Source organism: Hypanus sabinus, chromosome 28, assembly GCF_030144855.1.
Source record: "Hypanus sabinus isolate sHypSab1 chromosome 28, sHypSab1.hap1, whole genome shotgun sequence".
NCBI lineage: Eukaryota > Metazoa > Chordata > Chondrichthyes > Myliobatiformes > Dasyatidae > Hypanus > Hypanus sabinus.
The window spans coordinates 17,456,059-17,480,012 of NC_082733.1; the positions used below are offsets into that span (position 1 = coordinate 17,456,059).

The 23,954-nt window shown below is 42.1% G+C and overlaps 1 protein-coding gene and 1 long non-coding RNA gene across 5 annotated transcripts in view; one reads left to right on the forward strand and one right to left on the reverse strand.

Moving 5' to 3' along the window:
- Window positions 1-14,096, reverse strand: part of znf710a (zinc finger protein 710a) — a 70,854-nt gene extending 56,758 nt beyond the window's left edge. For 3 of the 4 annotated variants that reach the window (XM_059952669.1, XM_059952670.1, XM_059952671.1), the window contains exon 1: window positions 12,020-12,538. The gene's annotated coding sequence lies outside the window, so the exon portion shown is untranslated. Of the gene's footprint in view, window positions 1-12,019 lie in introns of all 4 variants that reach the window. The other variant, XM_059952672.1, reaches the window with a different exon arrangement.
- Window positions 12,620-21,367, forward strand: LOC132382457 (uncharacterized). The gene is made up of 3 exons (XR_009508318.1): window positions 12,620-12,735; window positions 14,104-14,157; window positions 20,098-21,367. It is a non-coding gene; the product is annotated as an uncharacterized LOC132382457 (long non-coding RNA).
- The last annotated feature ends 2,587 nt before the right edge of the window (window positions 21,368-23,954 follow it).

Sequence of the window (23,954 nt, forward strand, 5' to 3'; positions counted from 1 at the left end):
TAATCTCAAACAATGAGGGGACCTACAGTCATCTCTCTGACACAGTGGTGTCAAGAAAACAACCCCTCCCTCAATGTCACAAGAACGAAGGAGCTAGTTGTGGATTACACGAGGAATTGAGGCAGGTGAACCCCTATTGACATCAATGGATCTGGGGTTGAGAGGGTAAACAGCTTTAAGTTCCTCGGCATCCATATCACTGAGGACCTCACGTGGTCTGTACATACCAGCTGTGTGCAACAGCACCACTTTCACCACTGTTGAGAAAGTTTAGTAAGGCCCCCAAATCCTAAGAACTTTCTATAGGGGCACAACTGAGAGCATCCTGACTGGCTGCATCACTGACTGTGAACTGTACCTCCCTTAATCGCAGGATTCTGTAGAGTGGTGCGGACAGCCCAGCGCATCTGTAGTTGTGAACTTCCTATGATTCAGGACATTTATAAAGACAGGTGTGAAAAAAGGACCCAAAGGATCATTGGGGACCCAAGTCACCCCAACCATAATCTATTCCAGCTGCTATCCTCCGGGAAACAGAACCACAGCATAAAAGCCAAAATCAACAGGCTCCAGGACAGCTTCTTCCACCAGGCCATCAGACTGATTAACTCACGCTGACGTGAGTATATTTCTACGAGGAGTGATTGATAAGTTTGTGGCCAAGGTAGAAGGAGTCAATTTTACAAAAACTAGCACATTTATTTTTCAACATTTACATTTACACACTTAGATCACTGGTGGTGGAGCATACAGATCTTAGACCTCCAGAAAGTGTCCACAGATAAGTGATTGATAAGTTTGTGGCCTAGGGTAGAAGTTGATGAGTTATACACCTCTCATTAAATGCACATACAGGTCAACTCTTTGAGTGATTATGTGGAAAGCTTGAAGTTAATAACATCTCCTTCTACCTTGAGCCACAAACTTATCAATTACCCCGAGTTATTAACTCCAAACTTTCTGCATAATCACTCAAAGAGTTGAACTGCATGCGCATGTAACAAGAACTGTATAACTCAACTCCTTCTACCTTGGGCCCCTGCTGTGGTCACTTTCTGAAGGTCCAAGATCCGTATGCTCTGTGACTGATGGACTAAGTGTGTAAATGTAGGAGGGGACTAGGCTGAAAAATAAATGTGCTAGGTTTTCTAAAATTGACTCCTTCTACCTTAGGCCATGAACATATCAATCACCCCTCATATGTTACATTGACTTCTATTTATTATAAATGACTACAACTGTACATTTAGATGGAGATGTAACAAAGATTTTTACTCATTATGTAAAGGATGTAAGAAATAAAGTCAATTCAATAAAAGCAGGGCTGTGATGCTGAGTCCATATAGCACACTGGTGAGTCCTCACCTTTAGTGTTGCGAACTTCTAAGAAAAGGTGTTGGCATTGGAAAAGGTTTAGAGGAGGATTTTGTGAATGAAAGGGTTATACGAGGGACATTTGATGGCTCTAGGTCTGTACTCACTGGAATTTCGAAGGATGAAGGAGGATCTCATTGAAATCTCTTGAATGTTTAAAGTATAGAGTAGATGTGGAAAGGATACTTGGTGGGTGATTCTAGGACAAGAGGCCATAGCCTCAAGATAGAAGAGCAGGATAAAGATGCGGATAAATTTCTTTGGCCAGAGGGTGGTGAATTTATGGAATTTGTTACCAGAGGCAGCTGTGGAGGCCAAGTCACCGGGTGTATTTGAGGTGAATATTGATAGATTCTTGACTGGGCACAGCATCAAAAGTAACAGGGAGAAAGCTAGGGAGTGGGGCTGCGGCCGAGAAAAATTATCTGCCATGATTGAATGGCGGAGCAGACTTGATGGGCTAAATGGCCCAATTTCTGCTCCCATGTCTTACAGTCTAAAATGGTTCATCACCAGCACAGCAGTGAGTGCAAGAATCTATATATTACTAAAATTCTCCTGCTCTGTCTGTTTGTGACCCCCAATTAGCCCTAACGGTACATTACAGCGGCACTTATTTGACTAAATCGACTTAAAACATGCTAACTTACAGAATACAAGTTCAAGGTTATATATTCGTATAAAATTGCTCATTCATCAATCAACAGGCCCCGCTTTCCACAACCTGAGCCGATTCCAGCTTTAATGGAAACCACGAATTGACACCACTACGCATGTGCACAGCCAGCCTCAGCAGCGCCTCACGATGCTCACAGCAATGACAGCAAGTGGAGCAAAAGGGCAGGGCAGCTCTGTTTTGAGCAGTCACATTCTGCTAATCACCATCAGCATGTGCAGGATTGGGACAGATCAAACTGCCACCCATCAAACCCTTTGCTGCAGTCAAAGGACAGCGGTGACTATATCACGTCCATTTAGGAGAGCGTCAACCGCATCATCAGGAAAAATCAGCATCCTGGAGGCCTTGGTGTTAGTGCTTCGTATCTTCTATCCAGCATTAGGTTAAAAAAAATATGGTCAGCTTAATTATCCACGTGGAAAGAGAAGGGGGGCATTATGGTCAAGAGATGAAGCCAAAAGTCGTTGGGAAGCGGCAAGGAGAGGGAGAGAACAAGAATTGGAGGAGGCCAGGGCCGCACAACTCCAGGATCACAGAGTCTGGACAAAAAAGATGAGAGAAGAAGAGAGAGGAGGAGAGGCATCCACATCTCCAAAATGACAACAATAAGCACAGAAGGAGGAGAGAACAAGAATCGGATAAGGCCAGGGCCGTACGACTCTAGGATCAGAGAGAAAAAAGAAATGGTAGAAGAGGTGAAGAGACAAAGGAGCAGAGAAATGCACATCTCCAGGATCAGAGACAAACAGCAGAAGACATGAAGAGATGGTGGATGAAAGGACTGCACGTCTCCAGAATGACAATGAAAGGCACAAGAGTGGAAGATCAACCAGAAATGTTGCCATCAGAAGTGTCCCTCATTAAACGAGGAGCTATATTTCCCTTGCTACGCATCTTTCATCTTAAATAAACTGAGTTTTTCTTCTTCAATGTCCAAAGCAAAGCGATAGCATTCAGGAACATTTAGTGTTCATTCTCGTCACATCAGACTGCACTACCTTTCTCTCAAAGGTGCCCCAACGGGGTCACCCAGTTGTCTAGTCAATAATAAATATCACATTGCAAAAGCTCAAAGGAGAAAGTTAATGATCCCTGTCTATCATGTAATGAATATTTAGTCATAAAAGAGTTATAGAACACTACAGCACAAAAACAGGCCCTTCAGCCCATATAGTCCATGCTGCACTATTATTCTGCCTATGACCATTGCCCTCCATATCCCTCCCATCCACATACCTGTCCAAGTTTTTCTTAAGTGTCAAAGTCAAACCCACATCTACTACTCTGCTGGCAGCTCATTCCACACTTACCACCCTGAGTGATGTTCCCCCCATACTGCCTTTAAACATTTCACCTTTCACTCTTTATCCATGACCTCTATTTCAATCTCAGCCAACCTCAATGGAAAAAGATTGGTTGCATTTACCCCAATTGCAACACCTTATACTTGTCTGCATTAAATTCCATCAATTCCAATTTGCCGAGCTGGTGTGAATCCTACAGCAAGCTCTGACAGTTTTCTTTGCTGTCTACTATGTTCATAATCTTGGTATCATCTGCACATTTGCTGATCAGTTTAGCGTGTCATCCAGATTGCTGAGATAGATGACAAGTGACAACAAACCCTGCACTGATCCCTGTAGCATACTAGTCACATGCCTCTAGTCAAAGAGGCAACAATCTCCTGCCATTCTGCTTCTCTGATGAAGCCAATGTCTAATCCAATGTACTATCCTGAATGCCAAGCAACTGAACCTTTGTGACCAACCTCCCAAGTAAAATCCTGTCAAAGGCCATGCTAATCACCCAGTGTCTTTCTTTCAACTTTCCTGGTAACTTCCTCAAAAAAACCTTACAACCTACCATGCACAAAGTCGTTAACCATCCCTAATCAGTCCTTGTCTATACAAATACTTGCATATCCAGTCCCTTCGAATACACCCCAAAAACTTAACCACTACTGATGTCAAGCTCACCAGCGTATAATTCCCTGGCTTATTCTTAGAGCCTTTCTTAACAACAGAACAACATTAGCTACACTCCAATCCTACAGCACCTCACCCGTAGCTAAGGAAGTTTTAAATACCTCTGCTAGGAGCCCTGCAATTTCCACACTGTCTACTTATAAGGTCTGAGGGAAAACCTTATCAGGCCACAGGAATTTAGACATCCTAATTTCCCTCAAGACAAGAAGTTCTTTATCTGTAATCAATATACAGTACATCACCTCACCGCCATTTTGCCTTCTATTGACTGTGTCCTATCCACGTCCCAAGTAAACAAAGATGCAAAATAAAAACATTTAAGAACTCTCTTCTCTCTGTTGGCTCCATGCATAGATGGCCATACTGATGCTCACAGACCAATTTCATCCTTTGCTATCCTTTTGCTCTTAAAATATCTGTAGAAGCCCTTGGGATTCTCCTTTACCTTGTCTGCTAGAGCAACCTCATGCATTCTTTTAACCCTCCTGATTTTCTTCTTCCATGTTCTCCTTTATTTCTTGTACTCAAGTAACTCATTTATTCTTTGCTGCTTATACCTTCTTAACCAGAGCCTCAATCTCTCTCAAAAACCACGGTTCCTTAAAACTATTTAGGGAAACTAAATTATATCAACAGTTTATGGTAATAATTGCAGTGATTTCCAAATGAAAAAGAATCTGATTATCAACATTGTTATGCAAAGTCAAATAAAACTCAAACTGCCTTTCAGAGCTGCAGTGCTGCAAATTTGTATGAAGATTACCTGTTGCTTTGCTTCAGACAGAAGATATGAAAGTATCTCAAGAATCAGAAAAGGAACTGTTTTATTATTAAGTGCCAAATCTTAGACTATATTCAAATACAAAGGGTTAGTCTAAGTGATGGGAAAGCATGAATGGCAAAACTGGACATCTACTGCTGTAGGAGTGTTGTGACTTATGAAAGATGGGAGGGCGAAAGAAAAACAAAGCGGTTCATACATTGGCAAAGACTGACAGTCAAGCAAGACCTCATCAGTAAACTGTCCTATGGACAGCTAGCCAATGGATGAACAGACTTGCAATCTCACTCTTCAGTTTACTCACTTGTCCTGACACCTCTAGTAATTACAGGAAATCATCCACTATTTATTTGATCAGACTCTTAAGTGATACTGCATTCTAATTTCAAAGGATACCATCAAACTACTTGACTCAGGGTGTCCTGATAGGCTTCACAGCATCCCTGAGTGGCAGGCAATGATATAAACACTTAATCAAGACTCAAGGCCAGCTCCAATTTTGAAGTGAATCTTTCAAAAAGTTATTCTATCAACAGCAAAGTCCAAAACCAATACACATTTACAGAGCAAAGTATTAAAACAATTTGAGAATTGATACTTGAGCTCAACCTTCAATTTACAAGCGTATTTCACTTACAAATACTGCATACCTACATTACTGCTCAATGTATTTATTAATAAAGATAACAGTGATAAAAATTTCCATTCATGCAATGCCTTTAGCATACAAAAATATCCTGTCAAAAAATCCCAAAAATATAAAAAAAAATCCAAAAGAATCAAAAAAAAAATAGGCCTGTCGGGAAGCGGCCTGGTCGAGGGAAGTGACTGGTGTGAAAAGTGCTAGTCTTTGGCTTGAGAGTCTTCGGCGAGGAGACTACACCAGGCACAATTGCAGAGGGTGAAGACAAGCTAAGCTAATTCAGTGTGCTACATGCATGATGTGGGAAGTCAGGGACACTGATGTTGCCCCCGGCTGCTACAGCTGTGGAAAGTGTGTCCAGATTCAGCTTCTGAAGGAGCATGTTGCAGCACTGAAGAAAGAACTGGATGACCTCAGGTTTATCCGCGAAAACGAGGGTTTTCTGGACAGGACCTGCAGTGAGGTCGTTACACCGAGGATACTGGAACAGAGAAAGGGGGTGATGATGAGGAAGGAAAGGATGCTTTAAGTACAGGAGATCCCAGGGGATGTACCTCTCGTAAACAGGGTCACCTGCTTGGAAGCTGTCAGGACAGAAGATATTGCCAGTCTGAGAGATGGACAGGTCTGCAAGCTGAAAATTGGTGCAGAAGCAGAGCCAAGGAGTCAGACATCAGAAAGAGCCATGGTAGTAGGGGACTCCATAGTAAGAGGTACAGAAAGGGGTTTCTGCGGCAACAGGCAAGATTTAAGGATGGTGTTTTGCCTCCCCGGTGCTAGGATCCAGGACATCATGGACCAATTGCAGGGAATCCTCAAGGGTGAAGGTGAACAGCTGGAAGTGGTAGTGCATGTTGGCACAAATGATATCGGGAAAAGAGGAAGGACATTCTGCAGCGGGACTTCAGAGAATTCAGAAAAAGGCTGAAAAGCAGGACTTCCAGGGCAGTTATCTCTGGTTTGCTTCCAGTTCCTCGTGCTGGAGAGGGCAGGAACAGGGATATAATGGATCTGAATGTGTGGCTGAGGAACTGGTACAGGAAGCAAGGATTTACATTCTTGGACCACTGGGATCTGTTTTGGGGTAGGGATGAATTGTATAAAAGGGACGGGTTGCACCTTAATAGGCGGGGGACCAGCATTCTGACAGACAGGTTTGCCACTGCAACACGGATGTGTTTAAACTAAGTAGTGGGGGGAGGGGATGAACTGGAAATACGAGGATGGAGTTAAAGGGAAAGTGAAAATAAGAAAAGTTAAAAAAGACAACAGAATCAATGGAGTAGAAAGCTCAAGAAGAGATCATACAATATGGCCAAGTGAAATAGGAATTGCTATGAAAGGAGTACCGAATTAAAAGTATTATATATGAATGCACAAAGTATAAGGAATAAAGTAGATGAGCTTGAGACTCAGTTGGAAATTGGCAAGTACGATGTTGTGGGAATAACTGAGACATGGCTTCAAGCGGACAGGGCCTGGGAAATGAATATTCAAGGATATACATCTTATCGAAAGGACTGGCAGAGGGGGTGGGGTGGCTCTGTTGGTGAGGAATGATATTCAGTCCCTTGCGAGGGGGGACATAGAATCAGGGGATGTAGAGTCAGTATGGATAGAACTGAGAAATTCTAAGGGTAGAAAGACCCTAATGGGAGTTATCTACAGGCTCCCAAACAGCAGTCTGGATGTAGGGTGTAAGTTGTAAGTAATGAAGAGTTAAAATTGGCATGTCGCAAAGGTAATGATACAGTTGTCATGGGGGATTTCAACATGCAGGTAGACTGGGAGAATCAGAATGGTACTGGACCCCAAGAAAGGGAGTTGTGGAGTGCCTCCGAGATGGATTCTTAGAACAGCTTGTACTGGAGCCTACCAGGCAATTCTAAATTTAGTATTGTGCAATGAACCGGATTTGATCAGGGACCTCGAGGTAAAGGAACCATTAGGAGGCAGTGACCATAATATGATATGTTTTAACCTACAATTTGAGAAGAAGGGAAAATCGGATGTGTCAGTATTACAGTTGAACAAAGGGAACCATGGAGCTATGAGAGAGGAACTGGCCAAAGTTCAATGGAACAATACCCTAGCAGGGAAGACAGTGGAACAAAAATGGCAGGTATTTCTGGGAATAATGCAGAAGGTGCAGGATCGGTTCATTCCAAAGAGGAAGAAAGATCCTAAGGGGAGTAAGGGGCTAACGAGGGAAGTAAAAAGCAGTATAAAAATAAAAGAAGTATAACATAGCAAAGATGTGCGGGAAACCGGAGGACTGGGAAGCTTTTAAAGAGCAACAGAAGATTACAAAAAAGGCAATACACCAAGAAAAAATGAGGTACGAAGGTAACTAGCCAAGAATATAGAGGATAGTAAAAGCTTCTTTAGGTATGTAAATAGCAAAAAAGTAGCTAAGACCAAAATTGGGCCATTGAAGACAGAAACAGGTGAATTTATTATGGGGAAAAAGGAAATGGCAGATGAGTTGAACAGTTACTTTGGATCTGTCTTCACTAGGGAAAACACAAACAATCTCCCAGATGTAATAGTGGCCAAAGGAACTAGGGTAAAGGATGAACTGAAGGAATTTTATATTAGGCAAGAAACTGTGTTGGATGGACTGTTGAGTCTGAAGGCTGGTAAGTCTCCGGGACCTGATCCCAGGGTACTTAAAGAGGTGGCTCTAGAAATCGTGGACTCATTGGTAATCATTTTCCAATGTTCTATAGATTCAGGAACAGTTCCTGCTGATTGGAGAGTGGCTAATGTTGTCCCACTTTTCAAGAAAGGAGGGAGAGAGAAAACAGGGAATTATAGACCGGTTAGCCTGACGTCAGTGGTGGGAAAGATGCTGGAGTCAATTATAAAAGAGGAAATTACGACACATTTGGATAGCAGTAGAAGGATCAGTCCGAGTCAGCATGGATTTATGAAGGGAAAATCATGCTTGACTAATCTTCTGGGGTTTTTTCAGGATGTAACTATGAAAATGGACAAGGGAGAGCCAGTGTACCTGGACTTCCAAAAAGCTTTTGATAAAGTCCCACATAGGAGATTAGTAGGCAAAATTAGGGCACATGGTATTGGGGCAGAGTACTGACATGGATTGAAAATTGGCTGGCTGACAGGAAACAAAGAGTAGTGATTAAAGGGTCCCTTTCGGAATGGCAGGCTGTGACCAGTGGGGTACCGCAAGGTTCGGTGCTGGGACCGCAGCTGTTTACAATATACATTAATGATTTAGATGAAGGGATTAAGGGATTAAAAGTAACATTAGCAAATTTGCTGATGACACAAAGCTGGGTGGCAGTGTTAAATGTCAGGAGGATGTTATGAGAATGCAGGGTGACTTGGACAGGTTGGGTGAGTGGGCAAATGTATGGCAGATGCAGTTTAATGTGGATAAATGTGAGGTTATCCACTTTGGTGGCAAGAACAGGAAGGCAGATTACCATCTAAATGGAGTCAAGTTAGGAAAAGGGGAAGTACAACGAGATCTAGGTGTTCTTGTACATAAGTCAGTGAAAGCAAGCATGCAGGTACAGCAGGCAGTGAAGAAAGCTAATGGCATGCTGGCTTTTATAACAAGAGGAATTGAGTATAGGAGTAAAGAGGTCCTTCTGCAGCTGTACAGGGCCCTGGTGAGACCCCACCTGGAGTATTGTGTGCAGTTCTGGTCTCCAAATTTGAGGAAGGACATTCTTGCTATTGAGGGAGTGCAGCGTAGGTTCACAAGGTCAATTCCCGGAATGGCGGGACTGTCATATGTTGAAAGATTGGAGCGACTGAGCTTCTATACACTGGAATTTAGAAGGATGACAGGGGATCTGATTGAAACATATAAGATTATTAAGGGATTGGACACACTGGAGGCAGGAAGCATGTTCCTGCTGATGGGTGAGTCCAGAACTAGAGGCCACAGTTTAAGAATAAGGGGTAGGCCATTTAGAACAGAGATGCGGAAAAACTTTTTCACCCAGAGAGTGGTGGATATGTGGAATGCTCTGCCCCAGAAGGCAGTGGAGGCCAAGTCTCTGGATGCATTCAAGAGAGCGTTAGATAGCGGGGTCAAGGAATATGGGGAGAAGGCAGGAACGGGGTACTGATTGTGTATGATCAGCCATGATCACAGTGAATGGCTGTGCTGGCTAGAAGGGCCAAATGGCCTACTCCTGCACCTATTGTCTATTGTCTATTGTATCCTACGGCATCTAGAGGAAGAAATACAGATACAAGAAAAGGGAAAAAAACATCAGTTGTGATAAAGGTTTTACTACACTCTCAGCCAACACCACTAACATATTCTCTGCTTTCACCCTATCACAGGTATTCCATTGTCTTCTCCACTCCCTCATCTCTGGACTTTAAATTTGATCATTCCTAATTTTTGCTTGTTCTGATTAAATATCAATGGCCATTTCCCTCTGCACAGATGCTGGTTGAACTCCTAAGTATTTCCAATAGTTTCTGCTTTTATCCTCACACAATAGTAAACAAATTAAAAAGCAGTAGAACACAAGTCAACAATACAAATATAGTCATAGAAAAATACAATAGGTCAAAAAGCAGCAATGGGAAAGAGGAGCAATGCTAACATTTCAGACCAATGACTTTCAAGATTATTCATGAGGATCACTGACCCAAAACATTCAGTTTCTCCTTCCAAAGCTGTTGCCTGACCATTTCCCCCACATATTCCTGCTTTAAATAAATTTCAGAGTTTGAGCATCCACAGTATTTAGGCAATTAGGACTGATGTCAAACTCCTTGTGAGGGACACGTTAGTAAATTGGAAAGGTTTGGGGAGACTATTCCAGAGCTTGGAACTTCCATCATACAAACAGTAAATCAATGAAAAATGGGATTGCCAAAGGCCATAAAATGTAGTGCCAAGATTGTGGTATATTGAGGCTAAGTAGATAAAGAAACACACGATGAAGCAAAGCTACTTACAATTTTGAAACAAAGATTGCATTTAATTTGAACTATCAAATTAGTATCAAACATTCCTCATCTGGATATTCAGAAATTTAGCTGTTTTCATTAATATAATAAATATAACAATTAATTAATATAACAAATACCTCAAGGCCCCTCACAGAAAATCAAAAATATAAACATGAATAATCAATTAGAACTATTTCTTAATCCTACATCAAGCATCTCCAAACAATTTTATTCAAATCTTAACAGATCTGCAGCTCTCAAGTAAAATTTGAGTTATGTTGTCACATAACTGACTAAAACTATTACTTCGACAAACAGAATTACACTACTCCTCTGTGGGCATTTTCATTCCTAGCACCAGATATGATTTAAACAGTTTGAGCTGAACTATTAAACCCTTAACAAATAAATTTTAAGCACATTATTTCTCTTCAGGAAAAAATATTGCAGCAATTATTCTAGACTACTTTATTTCTGGATATTTTCACACCCATATTATGCATTTTTCTTCAGACCGTGACAAGTGGAGACATTAGAGCTGTCTTTTTCTCAGGTGCTAACCAATTATCTCAATTCTACTCACCCACTTTTTATTTTTATATATATTTTAAAAATCCGCTCTAAATAACCTCCTAAATTCAAGCAACTTAACTCAATAGGAAGAGAGATATCAATCATATTCAAAAGTAATCCTATCGCCGGGTCCTGTCATTTAAATTACATGGCTTGGTTCCTTCCTAAAATTTAAAGACAATCAGCCGTAGGTTCATTCTATTGGGGACCAAGTTGCTCAAAATTTTTAAGATCTCCTTCTATGTTGTGACTGGAATTAAAGAGACAGCCATTAAATCAAGTCAAAAACCATTGTCAACAGGTACTGTACTCTGACATTCACATTACAACCACTGCACTTGCAAATAGTTTACTTTAAGATCTCTCCTTCAGTACCAACGTTCCCCCTTTTGTATTAAAGCAGGAACGCTGTTATTGTAGTTTTTGAGCACTTCCCCCATCTCAAAATGATTCGAAATAAAAAAAACCTACATAGAGAGAGAGAGAGAAAGGGAACAAAAGAGACAGAACTGCAGAAAGGAAGTGAATGAAAGAAGAGAAGCTTTGAAAAGAGAATGCAGACAGTCCATACAAAAGGGAGCTGAAAGGAGAGATGTTGAAGATAAAAACCTTTACCTCAGAAAAAAATTCAGGTTGCTTCAAAAATAACCACATAGACTATCATAACTGCACGCAACTAACAAAGAAATTGTGACAATAAAACACTTCACTTAAAAAAAAGTATCATCTTGACACACACAATATTTGCTCCCATGTATCATTTACTGAGCTTTCACAAGTTGCCTCTTTCTGCTCCTACACCAGCCCCCGGTCTCCTGAAACCAGAAGCAACTGTCTGAGCTGGGATGAGTTCTCTCCTCTGTCGGCTCAGTAGAGACGCCATTTACTCTCTCAAGGCATGAGGGAATGTGGAAGTGAAAGACACAGACATGCCCCCAAGTTAAAGCCCCCGCTGCTCATCAGACAAACACAGAAGGGGGAGGGGGATAGAGGCAAAGGGGGTGGGTGGTGGGAAGAGACCAACACACAGCACTAACCTGGGTCAATGGTGGAGCAGTAACACAACTCGTCGTCGTTGCTTTGAATATGAATGGTTAAAGGATCCGCAGCGCCGGCCGGAAGGAAGGTGGGGGGAGTGACGTTGGAGAGATGCAGACACCCAAGCGGGCGGCCCCCTAGCCCGGGGCCAGTGGGCCCAAGCCGGGGCTCCTGCCAATCGTTCGCTTGACCCGGGTGCTCTCCCCTAGCAGCTGTCCCCGAGGCCTCGCCGCCCGCGGCCCGCTACCCTGCTAATTCAGCTCCGCCCGGGCGTCGTTGAGGCCTTGTAAATGCAAGGGGGCGGCAACGCCGGCGCACCGCGTGTCCTCCCCGGCCGCTAGCATGACGGCCCGGAGCCCGTAAGTGATAGACAGAACCAGACTCCACTGACCACCCGTCACAACGACTGTCAATGGGCCTAGCCCCAGAGACAACTCAACCAGGCCGCCGTGAGTGGCAGCCGCTCGCAGCCAATCGCTGGAACGCTGACGGGCGGTGACGCGACTGCAGTGACGTCGACTGCCAATCAGCTTGCGGAGGGGGCGGGATTTTAATTGGAGTGAAGTTGGATTGACGGAGAGGCTTGCACTGCGGATGTTGCTGTCTGGAGTGGGAGATGTTCCGAGGGTCCGCTAACCATTTATAACCCAAGGAATGTGTCCATAGATATTCATTGGACAACCACTATATCGTGTAGAATCTTACAGCACAGGAGGTCATTCTTCGTTCACTCTTTGCCTCTCCCTTGCACTTCACATTTCTTTGCATTTTACTTTTTGAGAGTATGCATCCATTTCCCCACTATTTAGAGCGTGCACTGCAATAAAAAAAAGTTTCACCTCCTTCCTACATAATATTTTGTAATTAGCCTTCCGTGAGCTCTGATTGCCGACCGGTCCGCGAGTTAGAATAGTTAACCCTATATTCTCTGTCTGCACGATCTTATTTGAAAGAGGACCATTAAATCTCCCCGTCACCCTATTTGTAAAGAAATAACGGCCCCTTCACATTATGGTGTTTCGTCATACCTGATATAAATATTATAAATATAACCGTAACCGCGCCGAAGACCTTATAAAGTAAAGGGTACCCGCAATTTTCTATCATACTCTGAGTTCTAACCAGTTCCTAAAGGTTTACCATTATTCACTCGCTTTCTCTCTGTTTATAATTCTGGGACACGTATTAAGTCAAGTTCTCGTGCCATGGTCAATAATTTGTGAACATTAATCCCTGTACACACTCTTTAATATATATTAAGTCATCTCATTTTCCTTCCAAATGCATCGTTTCACACTCATATCAGAATAGTTTATTATCACTGACATATGTCGTGAAGTGTGTTGCTTTGCGGCAGGAATACAATGCAAATCATAAAAAAAAACATTGTAAGAGACAGTATTCGTTGGCTGATAGACCATTCTAAAATCTGATGGCGGAGGGAAGGAAGTTACTCTTGTGTTGACTGTGGGTCTTCAGGATCGTCCCGAATGGTTGTCATCGGTTATGTATCTGCAGTACATCTGCCTTTCTGGAATCTCCTGCTAACTTTCAATTATCTGCAGAATTTGAAAATAGAGAGTCATGCAGCACGGAAACAGGCCCTTCGGCCAACATAGCTGGTGTTGACCATCAAAAACCTGTTTATTCTGACTATATTGATGGCTTTTCATTCTACCCACAGCATTCTGATTCAGATCAGTTTATTGTCATATACACCAGGTGCAATGACATTTCTTGTCATTCACAGAGTAAGCAGTGCATATGGCAATAATAAATACAACACAGCACAAAACAATGGCATGGAACAAAATGTCGTAGTGCAGACTACTGTCCAGTCAACCTTCACTAATCCATCTACCTGTAATCCGGTTCCTTCGATAATCCGGCACTGATTTCAAATTTTCCGTGCAACTGTAATTTCACATTTCTCGTGCCACTGTACCAATCTGATACATATTGTTTTGGTTGGGCTAGATCAGTTCACGTGTTGGTGCGCTCTTGTAAGCACAGGCGATTCCTGCTTGTTTTCCTGCATTTATTAATATCATTGGCTCTTCTTTTGCCCCAATTATGGCCCCAGTGAGTAAAGGACCTCGTGCTGTTAAGCAAAAACACCACAGATTATCCATTAAAGGTAAGATTGAACTCTTGAAAAAAATGTACAATGGTGTATCGGTGAAAAGCTTGTGCGGGTGTTACAACATTGGCTCTTCCACAGTGTACGATATAAGGAAACAGAAAGAAAAACTGTTACATTTTTTGCTCATAGTGGCTCAAACAGATGTGCATAAGAAAAACGATGAAAGATGGAAGAAGTTCGGAACTAGATAAAGTGCTGATAACGTGGTTTAATCTTCATGTAAGTGAAGGTATTGAACTATCTGAAGATATGGTGAAGGAACAAGCAAAAGTATTTCATGAAGAACTAGGAGTAGATTATGAGTGTAACTATAGTGAAGGCTGGCTTCATCGGTTCAAGCAGCATCATGGCTTACAATTTTGTGCAGTGTGTGGTGAAAGATGTTCAGCAGACAAGGAAGCAGCAGCAGATTTTGTTGACGAGTTCGCTACTGGCACTATTGGCTGAGGCAGTTAGCTATTGCTTAATGTGATCCTTCAATTATTGCTATTTCATCATTTCTTTTTGCAATACGCGTCAACCTTCACTAATCCGGCACCATTGGGACCTGAGGAGTGCCAGATTAGTGAAGGTTGACCTGTATTGCAAAAAGAAATGATGAAATAGCAATAATTGAAGAGGAAAATTAAAGAGTTGAAAAGGTAGCAACACAACCAGGAAGTGGGGGTGGTGGTGATTGGTTTGGAACTCAGATATCAAAGATTCAAAAGTAAATATATTATCAAAGTATGTATTCAGTTTACAACCATGTTGTGTATGTGGCCATTTACACAACAATATCATTAATAAAAGCGCTAGAGACTGGAACTAAGTTAACAGGGCTTTTTACTTATGGAATCCAAACTGAAAACATATATACAGATCAATACGTGCCCAATAGCGCATGCTCAATAATGTGTTACTACAACATAAAATAGTCCCATATTATACAGTAAGCTATATGGTACACTCCTCCCCTTTTATTTAAAAAGTTTATTAACTGTTTTTTTATGCTAAGCAAATACTGCATGTGTACCCTTAATATACAAATGCCCACTCATTGTTTAGTTAATAACTTAATAATATGGAATTATAACAAAGTAACATAATAATTATAATAATTGTAACTCAAGTCTTTGGGAGGGGGGATCTTCTCAGCCTCTCTGTCTAACGTCTGCCCTGCAATGTTTGCTTTGGGGAATTAGTCTCCACTGGTACATCAGGTGGGTTCTCAGCTCTGATGTCAGGCTTATCTGTGGGCAAGGCTGACGTGGTCACATCAGGAGTGTTTGCTTCTATGTCTGGGGAAGTCAGGGCAAGACGTTGTTGTGTTCTCCACCTGTGCATTCAGGATTTGATCCACATAAGGTGCTTCTATGTCACGGGAGTCTGGGCAAGGTGTTGTTGAGTTTTTCACCTGAGCATCCAGAATTTGATCCACATGATGTCTCCATACGTTCTCTCCCACCTATACTCTATACATCAGTGGCTCGTCAGTGGTGGAAATTATACCCAGCTGCCATTTTTCAGTCTGGTTATCCCATGCATGAACTGACTGTCCCACGTTGAAGCTCCTTGTGGACTTAGCATTCAAGTGTTTAAACTTGTATATTCTCCATATCCTGCCATACATCTGATTTGAGAAGATCCATGCGGGACCTTGGGTTCCTGTTCAGGAATATCGTCGCTGGAGTCTGGTTAGTGGTTGCATGTATTGCATTACGATAGGCAAGGAGGAAGTTGTCTATCTTGTGTTGTAATGGTCAATTTTCACGGTCCCTTGCCTTGATGGCTTTCTTGAATGTCTGTACAAATCTTTCTGCCAAGCCATTTGTGGATGGATGATAAGGAGTCGAGGTAAAGTGCTTGATTCCATTGTTCTTCACAAAACTTTGAAATTCTTCAGAGACAAATTGTCATCCATTTTCTGTACAGATTTGTTCTGGTATGCCATTCCTGGTAAATATGGCCCCCAGAACTGTAGTGGTCTTTTCCTATGTGGTTGTCTTCATTTTGATGACCTCTGGCCATTTGGAATGTGCATCACTGGCGATTAAAAAGATGGAGGCCATGAATGATCCAGCAAAGTCAATGTGCACTCATTGTCATGGTGATGAGGGCCACTCCCTTAGATGGAGAGGGGCTTGTGGTGGTGTGTTCTGGATCTTTTGACATCCAGCACAGTTCTAGGTCACGTCCTCAATTTGCTTATCGACTCCTGCCAACCACACATCGGCACGGGCAAGACTTTTCATCTTCACGGTACCCAGGTGCCCCTTGTGCAGTTCCTCCAACACTCTGGTGCGTAGCTTGGGAGGAATCATGACTCGTGAGCCACACATTAGTGTTCCCCGACACACTGACAACTGCTCCTTCCTCGCTGAGAAGGCTGGAAACAGTGTGTTACCCCGCACTGGCCATCCCTTTACCGTGATGTCATACACTTTTGTAAACATAGGGTCATTGCGCATCTCCCTTTCAATGAGGCTGTTTGTTACTGGTAATTGTTCAACTGTTGTCGTGTGAAAGATCTCTGCTGAATCCATTTGTGTAGTTACCTCAGAAGTGGGCTGTAGTAAATGTGTGACAAACCATCTGTGTTGCCATGTTGCTTGGTCCCCTTGTGTTCAATGTCATACCTGTGACCTCCTAAGAAAAGGGACCATCGCTATAACCTTTGTGCTGTCATCACTGGAATGCCTTTTCTTGGATTGAAGATTGACCTGAGAGACTGATGGTCAGTCAACTGAGTAAACTTTTGGCCATACGGGTAGTGACTGAATTTCTTGACTCCCCACATGAGGCTTAGGGCCTCTCTCTCAATCTGTGCTTAGTTGCGTTCAGCTGAAGTTAGCGTTCTTGAGGCAGAGGCTATTGGTCTTTCTGAGGCATATGGAAACTTGTGCGATAACACAGCTCCTATTCCATGGTGCGAGGCATCACAAGCAAGTCTGATTGGTAAGGAGTGGTCAAAGTGCGCGAGCACTCCATTTGAAGTTATGAGTCTTTTGGTTTCCTGAAATGCTTTCTCACAGCTCTGAGTCCACTTCCATTGTGTCCCTGTCTGTAATAGTGCGTTTAGTGGGTGTAGGACTCTGGATAGGTTAGGCAAGAACTTGTGGTAATAGTTCACTAGTCCAAGATTTGCTCTCAGCTGAGATACATTTTCAGGTGAGCACAGCTTCTATCTTGACTTGAGACATGTGTAAACCATCCTTGTTGATCACATGCCCAGAGTATGAGATTTTCTTTTTGAAAAACTCACATTTCTGGCGAATAGCTCTGAGCCCATATTCTCGTAACCTGCTGAGCACTTGGTCAAGGTTAGAAAGATGTTCATCATCATCCTTGCCGGTGACAATGATGTCATCCAGGTAACACTGAGTCCCTGGAATCCCCTGCAAGTCCCAGTCCATTGCCCTTTGCCAGATTGCAGGAGCTGATGCTATCCCAAACACCAACCTGTTGTACTGGTAAAGTCCTTTGTGTGTATTTATTTCCAGGTATTTCTTAGATGCTTCCTCGATTTCCATTTGGGGATAAGCCTGGGCCAAATCAATTTTTGTGAAATGTTCCCCTCCTGACAGAGAAGCAAAAATATCCTAAATATGCGGTAGGGGATACTGTACTGTGCGGAGAACTGGGCTGACAGTCACTTTAAAGTTGCCACATATGCGCACCTTGCTTGGTTTTCCTGGTTTGGTGCTAGAGGTTTCCTTTATCACTGGAACAATAGGCGTGGCCCATTCACTCCAATCCACCTTTGACAGGACCCCAGTCTGCTCCAGATTTTTCAGTCTTGCATCTACTGCACGACGGATTGCATATGGCACTGGTCTGGTTTTCTGAAATTTTGGACATGCATTTTCCTCAATCTCAATCCTTGCCTTCATGCCCTGAAGTGTTCCTGTTCCTTTCATGAACACTTCCTCAGAGTCAGCAAGTATTTTCCGTCAGTCTCTCAGATGTAGCCTTGCTGCCCTCCTTTGCTGACACATCTAGCACCTTGATGGTGTTTCAGTCCAACTGGATTTTCCTGAGCCATTCACGTCCCAGCAACAGTGGTCCTCCATTTTTCAGTACATAGAGGTTCAGCTGCTGTGTTTTGCCTCCATAGGTCATTGTCACTTTAAATTTGCCTTTTGGATGCACTTTCTGTCCTGTGTAAGTCTTTAGCAGTAGTTTAGTTCGTTTCAGGGGTGTGTGAAAAAACAGTCGTATGTAGTTATGTACAGAGATCGCTGTTAAGGCTGGGCTTGTGTCCAACTCCATTTTCAATCTCACGCCTGCCACTTGTGGAGTGATCCATATTAGTCTTCGATCATCTGTCTCTTCCACACTGTGAAGTGACAGACAAGACAATTCACTTTTGTCTGAGTCATTTTAATCAGATTGCTTTCTTTTATTTTTTGTAAATTGTTGTATTTTCCTTCCTGGGGTTTCTTGTTTCTCTGTATTTTGCCCTTTTCCTGCTGTTTACTAGCTTTTCATTCTCTGCAAGTGTGGTCCTGTTTGCCCTAGTTTTGGCATTCTTTATCTTTAAACCAACAATCAGGGTCATGTGACCTGTTCCCACAACAGTATCATTTCTTTTCTTCATTTCTGCTCAGTGATATTTTATTCCAGAGATTTTTGTTGTATCTCTGAAGCACCTCATGTGGCTATTTCTAAAGATATTGAGATGTTTAGCGCTTTCTCGAATGTAAGGTCTTTTTCACACAGGAGCTTCGTCTGTGTGGTTTCACAGTGCATGCCACACACTAACCTATCCCTCAATACATCTGACAGACCAGCTCCAAATTGACAATGTTCTGATAATTTGCACAATTCATCACAATATTCAGAAATACTTTCATCTTTGCTCTGATTCCGTTTATGGAATTCAAATCTTTCAGCAATGACCAGTAGTTTGGGGTTTAAGTGCTGTTGGAGAGTGTCCACTATTTGCTTGAAGGTTTTGTCAGCTGGCTTTTCAGGGGTTAACACGCTCTGTAGCAGGCCCTATGTTTTCGCCCCCCATTACACTACGTAAGACACTGGCTTTCTTTCCTTTATTAATATCGTTAGCATCACAATATAACTCTATTCTTTCAACATAAATTGCCCAATCTTCAATGCCACTATTAAACGTTGTAATGGTTCCAAATAACGCCATCCTTGTTGTGTTAATTTATCCTTGTTATGTTAATTTAACCCTCCCCCCCCCCAGTCCCTTGTTTTCTTTTTGACCTTTTTTGCAATCATCACGAGCGTACTCTGGCTAGATGTGTGTGTCGCTCCTTTTTTTTAAATCTCACTTCTGAGGCAGGCAGACCCCCAGCCCTGGGGTTCAGCGCTGGCTGTGGTCTCACCTGGACGTGCCGTGGCTCCGACTGTGTCTTTTAGTCTCCCGACATTCCCAATTCTGGCTGAACACCCACTTCTTTTCAGACTCGCAGCCTCGCTCTGCCTCTTCTGAGTGCCGTTATCAATTAAAGCATGGCGTTCCGATACGATGCAGGTTCATTAACCTCGTCATAATTTGTCATGTATGTGTGTTATGTATGTGGCAGTTTACACAACAGTAACATTAATAAAAATGCTAGAGACTGGGGCTAAGTTAATAGGGCTTTTTACTTATGGAACCCGAACTGAACACATATATACAGATCAATATGCGCCTAATAGCACATGCTCAATAACATCTTACTACGACATAAAATAGTCCGATATTATACAGTAGCTATGTGGTACAAACCCTGAAATTCGTCTTCTCAAAGACAGCCAAGAAACAAAGAAAACCATGAAGCCTGTTCAAAGAAAAATATGGGCCTCCACCCCACCCCCACCTGCAAACAAAACAAATCGCGCAAAGGACAAAAAAGAGCGAAAAACACAATATAAAATACAAAATCGAAAGAGTTCAGGCATATTAACTTCAGTCCAATCTTGTGCTTTGTCGTTCAATATCCGCAGGCCGCACTGATCAGAATTGCTTAAGATGGCGACCAAAGAAGCAGCGACCAGAGACCAGAAATACATCATAACATGAACTACAGAGTCCAATCACAAACTGCGTCGATGAAACCTTGCCCAAGACCCAGGACTCCAGCACCATCCTCTGACAGCATCGAGCGAGAGGGAGAGAGAGATCATTTGAATGCAGGGATCTGCCTCTGGTACTATCAAGCAAGAGGGAGGGAAAGAGAGACCATTACATGCAGACACCTTTCTCTGGTAGCAGCAAGCAAGGGGCTGGTAGACGGCCCTGAACACCTGGTTTCCTTCTGCTCTTGCCTCGATCATTTCAATCTTCCTGAATGCAGACTTAACTAATAATGAAGTACAGAATGATAATATACACAATAATAATTTACCAATGTGCAATATTAATGTATGAAATAATAAAGTAGAGACTATTGTACTATGATGGGTGTTCTCCTGTCGCACAAGATGAACTGTTGTATATGCTTATTGCATTTGGTAGGAAAGATTTTCTGTAACATTCCTTGCGACAGCGGAGCTGAATGAGTCTGTTCGAAAAGGTGCTCCGCTGCATATTCAGTAGGTCATGGAGAGGATATGCCAGAATGTTCGTAATGAACAACAGTCTTTTTAGTGACCTCTTCTCCACCACTAACTCAAAAGAGTCCAGGTTGTAGCCAAGAACGGATCCAGCCTTTTTAATGAGTTTATTCAGTCTCTTTCCTTCACCAGCACTGGACGCTGCTCCCCCAAAGTAAAGCCGCGGAGAAGACTGCACTCACTAAAACAGACTGGTAAAAGATCTCCAACATCCTGCTGCACACATTGAAGGATCTCACCTTCCTTAGAAAATAGAGTCTGCTCGTCCCCTTCTTGTAAACAGCCTTGGTGGTGGTTTTCCAGTCGAGTCTGTTGTTGCGGTGAACACCCAAGTATTTGTACTCCTCCGCCGCCACAACTTCTTCTCCTAGAATGTTTACAGGACTCGTCACAGACCTGTTCCTCTTAAAATCAATCACCAGCTCCCTGGCTTCCTCAAATGAGAAGAAGCAGTTCTTGAGACCGGTCATACAGACTTTGAAGCTAGTGTATTGTTTTATGTATTTTATGTTGTATCCTGTATTAATACTCAGTCATTACTATAGTGGTGCAAATACCAAGCTGTAGGAGACATTATGAAATCTACTACGTAATTAATATAAATGTTTATGCTTAGTTCTAGCTATATGTACATATTAGGTAAATAAACAATTATACAGTGGATAAACTATGATTGTTTATATATATTTATTCACAGGATAAATATGTATGTTATAAATGTTCTGCCTCATACTTCTGTCCTTGAAATGGTTCACTTTATAATGGAACTAATTTGAGATTTCTGTCAGATTGCATCAGCACATGAGAATTCAGTAACCTATCAAGAAATGCATTCAATGAAATGGAAGAGATTTACTCTTGTGTATGTTGCGGCAAACTGTTATTTAGAGAAAGAACAAACATTTTAATGTAAGGGTAGCAAATTGTATTGTTGAGGATGACAAAAACTGTTGGTCTAATTAATAGTTAAATCAAAATTATAACAGTTGTAAATCACAGAATGGTTATAGAATAGGATGAGAATATTTGAATCATTAGGTCTGCACTGACTGTAGCAAAAGTAATGTAGTTAGTTCCACTCCTGTTCCCTCGTCCAATGCTCTGGATTTTTTTTACTTTCAGATACTTTTCTAGCTTTAACATCACAAATGATTCTACCTCCATGACTACCCTGACCATGCTTTCCAAGCTCTAACTACTCACAGTGTAATAACCAATTCCTGATGCCTCTTTAGATTCTTCTGCTGAACACCTTTGTTCTATTTTCCAATAGGTACAGTTTTTCTCTCTCCAGTATTGTGTCCAGTGTTCGCGATGCGGCCTCCTCTACATTGGTGAGACCAGTCGTAAAGTGGAGGACCACTTCGTTAGGCACTTCCGCTCCATCCGCCTAAAGCGGAACTTCCTGATGCTAAACATTTCAATTCCCATTCCCTTTCCCATCTGACATCTTGGTCGATTGACTCCTCTTGCGCCAAGATGAGGCCGGTCTCAGGGTGGAGGATCAACGCCTTATATTCATTCTGGGTAGCCTCCAACCTGAATGAATATGAATATAATAAATTCCCCTCCCCTCTTCTTCTCTTCCCCACTCTGGACTTATACCTCTTCCTATCACCTCCCCCAGGGTCCCATTCTTCCATGGTCCACTCTCCTCTCCTATCACATTCCTTCCTCTCCAACCCTTTCCCTTTCCTACCCACCACCTTCTAGTTATCCTCCTTCACCGCCCCCCCATCTTTTTATTCTGGCATCTTCCCCCTTCCTTTCCAGTCCTGAAGAAGGGTCTCAGCCCAAAATGTCGACTGTTTATTGTTTTCCATGGATGCTGCCTGACCTGCTGACTTCCTCCTTCATTTTGTGTGTGTTGCAAAACAATAACCTAATTCAAAGGTAAACAAGAGAGCTGCGAGATGCGAGTCTTCATTTTACTTTAAGCAAAGCATGTGCATATCATGTGATAACATGATGATGAATGCAGTTCACATTTTTATACATATAACCTGTAATGAATTACAAACGTATTTAAATGAACAAGAATGCTTAATTAACCTATATGTATATACATATACAAAATTACTCAAATATTACTGAAATATTACATACACAACAGAGTCCTACTGCTGTTGTCCATCCACTTCAAGGTTTGACATGTTGTGCGTTCAGAGATGCTCTTCTGAACACCACTGTTAAACATGTGGTTATTTGAATTACTGTGCTGCCTTCCTGTCAGCTTAAAGCAGCCTGGCTATTCTCCTCTGACCTCTTTTTATAACAAGGTGCTTTAGCTCACAGAACTGCCACTCACTGGGTCTTCTGTGTTTCTCAAACCATTGTCTGTAAACTCTAGAGGCGTCTGCGAAAACCCTGGACCAGCAGTTTCTGAGATACTCAAAAGTTGTTAGGCACCAACAATCTTTCCACGGTCAAAGTCACTTAGATCACTTTTTTCCCATTCTGATGTTTGGTCTGAACAACATCTGAACCTCTTGACCATGCCTGCATGCTTTTAAGCATTGAGTTACTGCCACATTATTGGTTGATTTATTACTTGCATTAACAAACAGGTGTACCAAATAAAGTGTCCAAAAGTCGCCACTAAGTTTATAGTATATCCTTATGATTTCAGATAACTTTATCAAATTATATTTGTAATCTCTTTTCCAATGTGAAAATCTTCCACTCTCTGGTGTATCCACACAAACAAATTTCCAAGTCTCTGGAATCATTTTAATGAATTTCTTATGCACCTTCTCAGTACTTCATACTCTCATTTCATCAATTCATCAAAATTAAGTTACTGTGGTAGAGATCATGCACATATTATTACTAATAAAAAATAAATGACGCTCCTATTAATATGCTGAAACACTTCCTAATCACATTGCTTGATATATTGTAATGAAATCATTTGAAATGTTGTATAGTAGCTACTAGCCAGCATCCTTCTGGGGTCTCAATGCCCTTCATTTTAGATTCTTCGTCCCACTTCTAAGTCTCTGAGTTTCTCAGCCCTCCTCATTTTCACTCGTCTCCCCACAACACCTGCCCTGGCCCCTGATCCAATGTCTCTCTTTTTAGCTTATCACCATTGCCAACTTCTGATTTGTCCCTTTTGTTTACTTAAATGTAGTTTATTTTCTTCAAAACTTCGCCAGCAACCTGTTTTCCCATTGCTTCCAGTCTTGAATATTGTTTGTGCACTTATAAACTGATTTAAGTTGTTTTACTTCCCTCATTCATAGCAA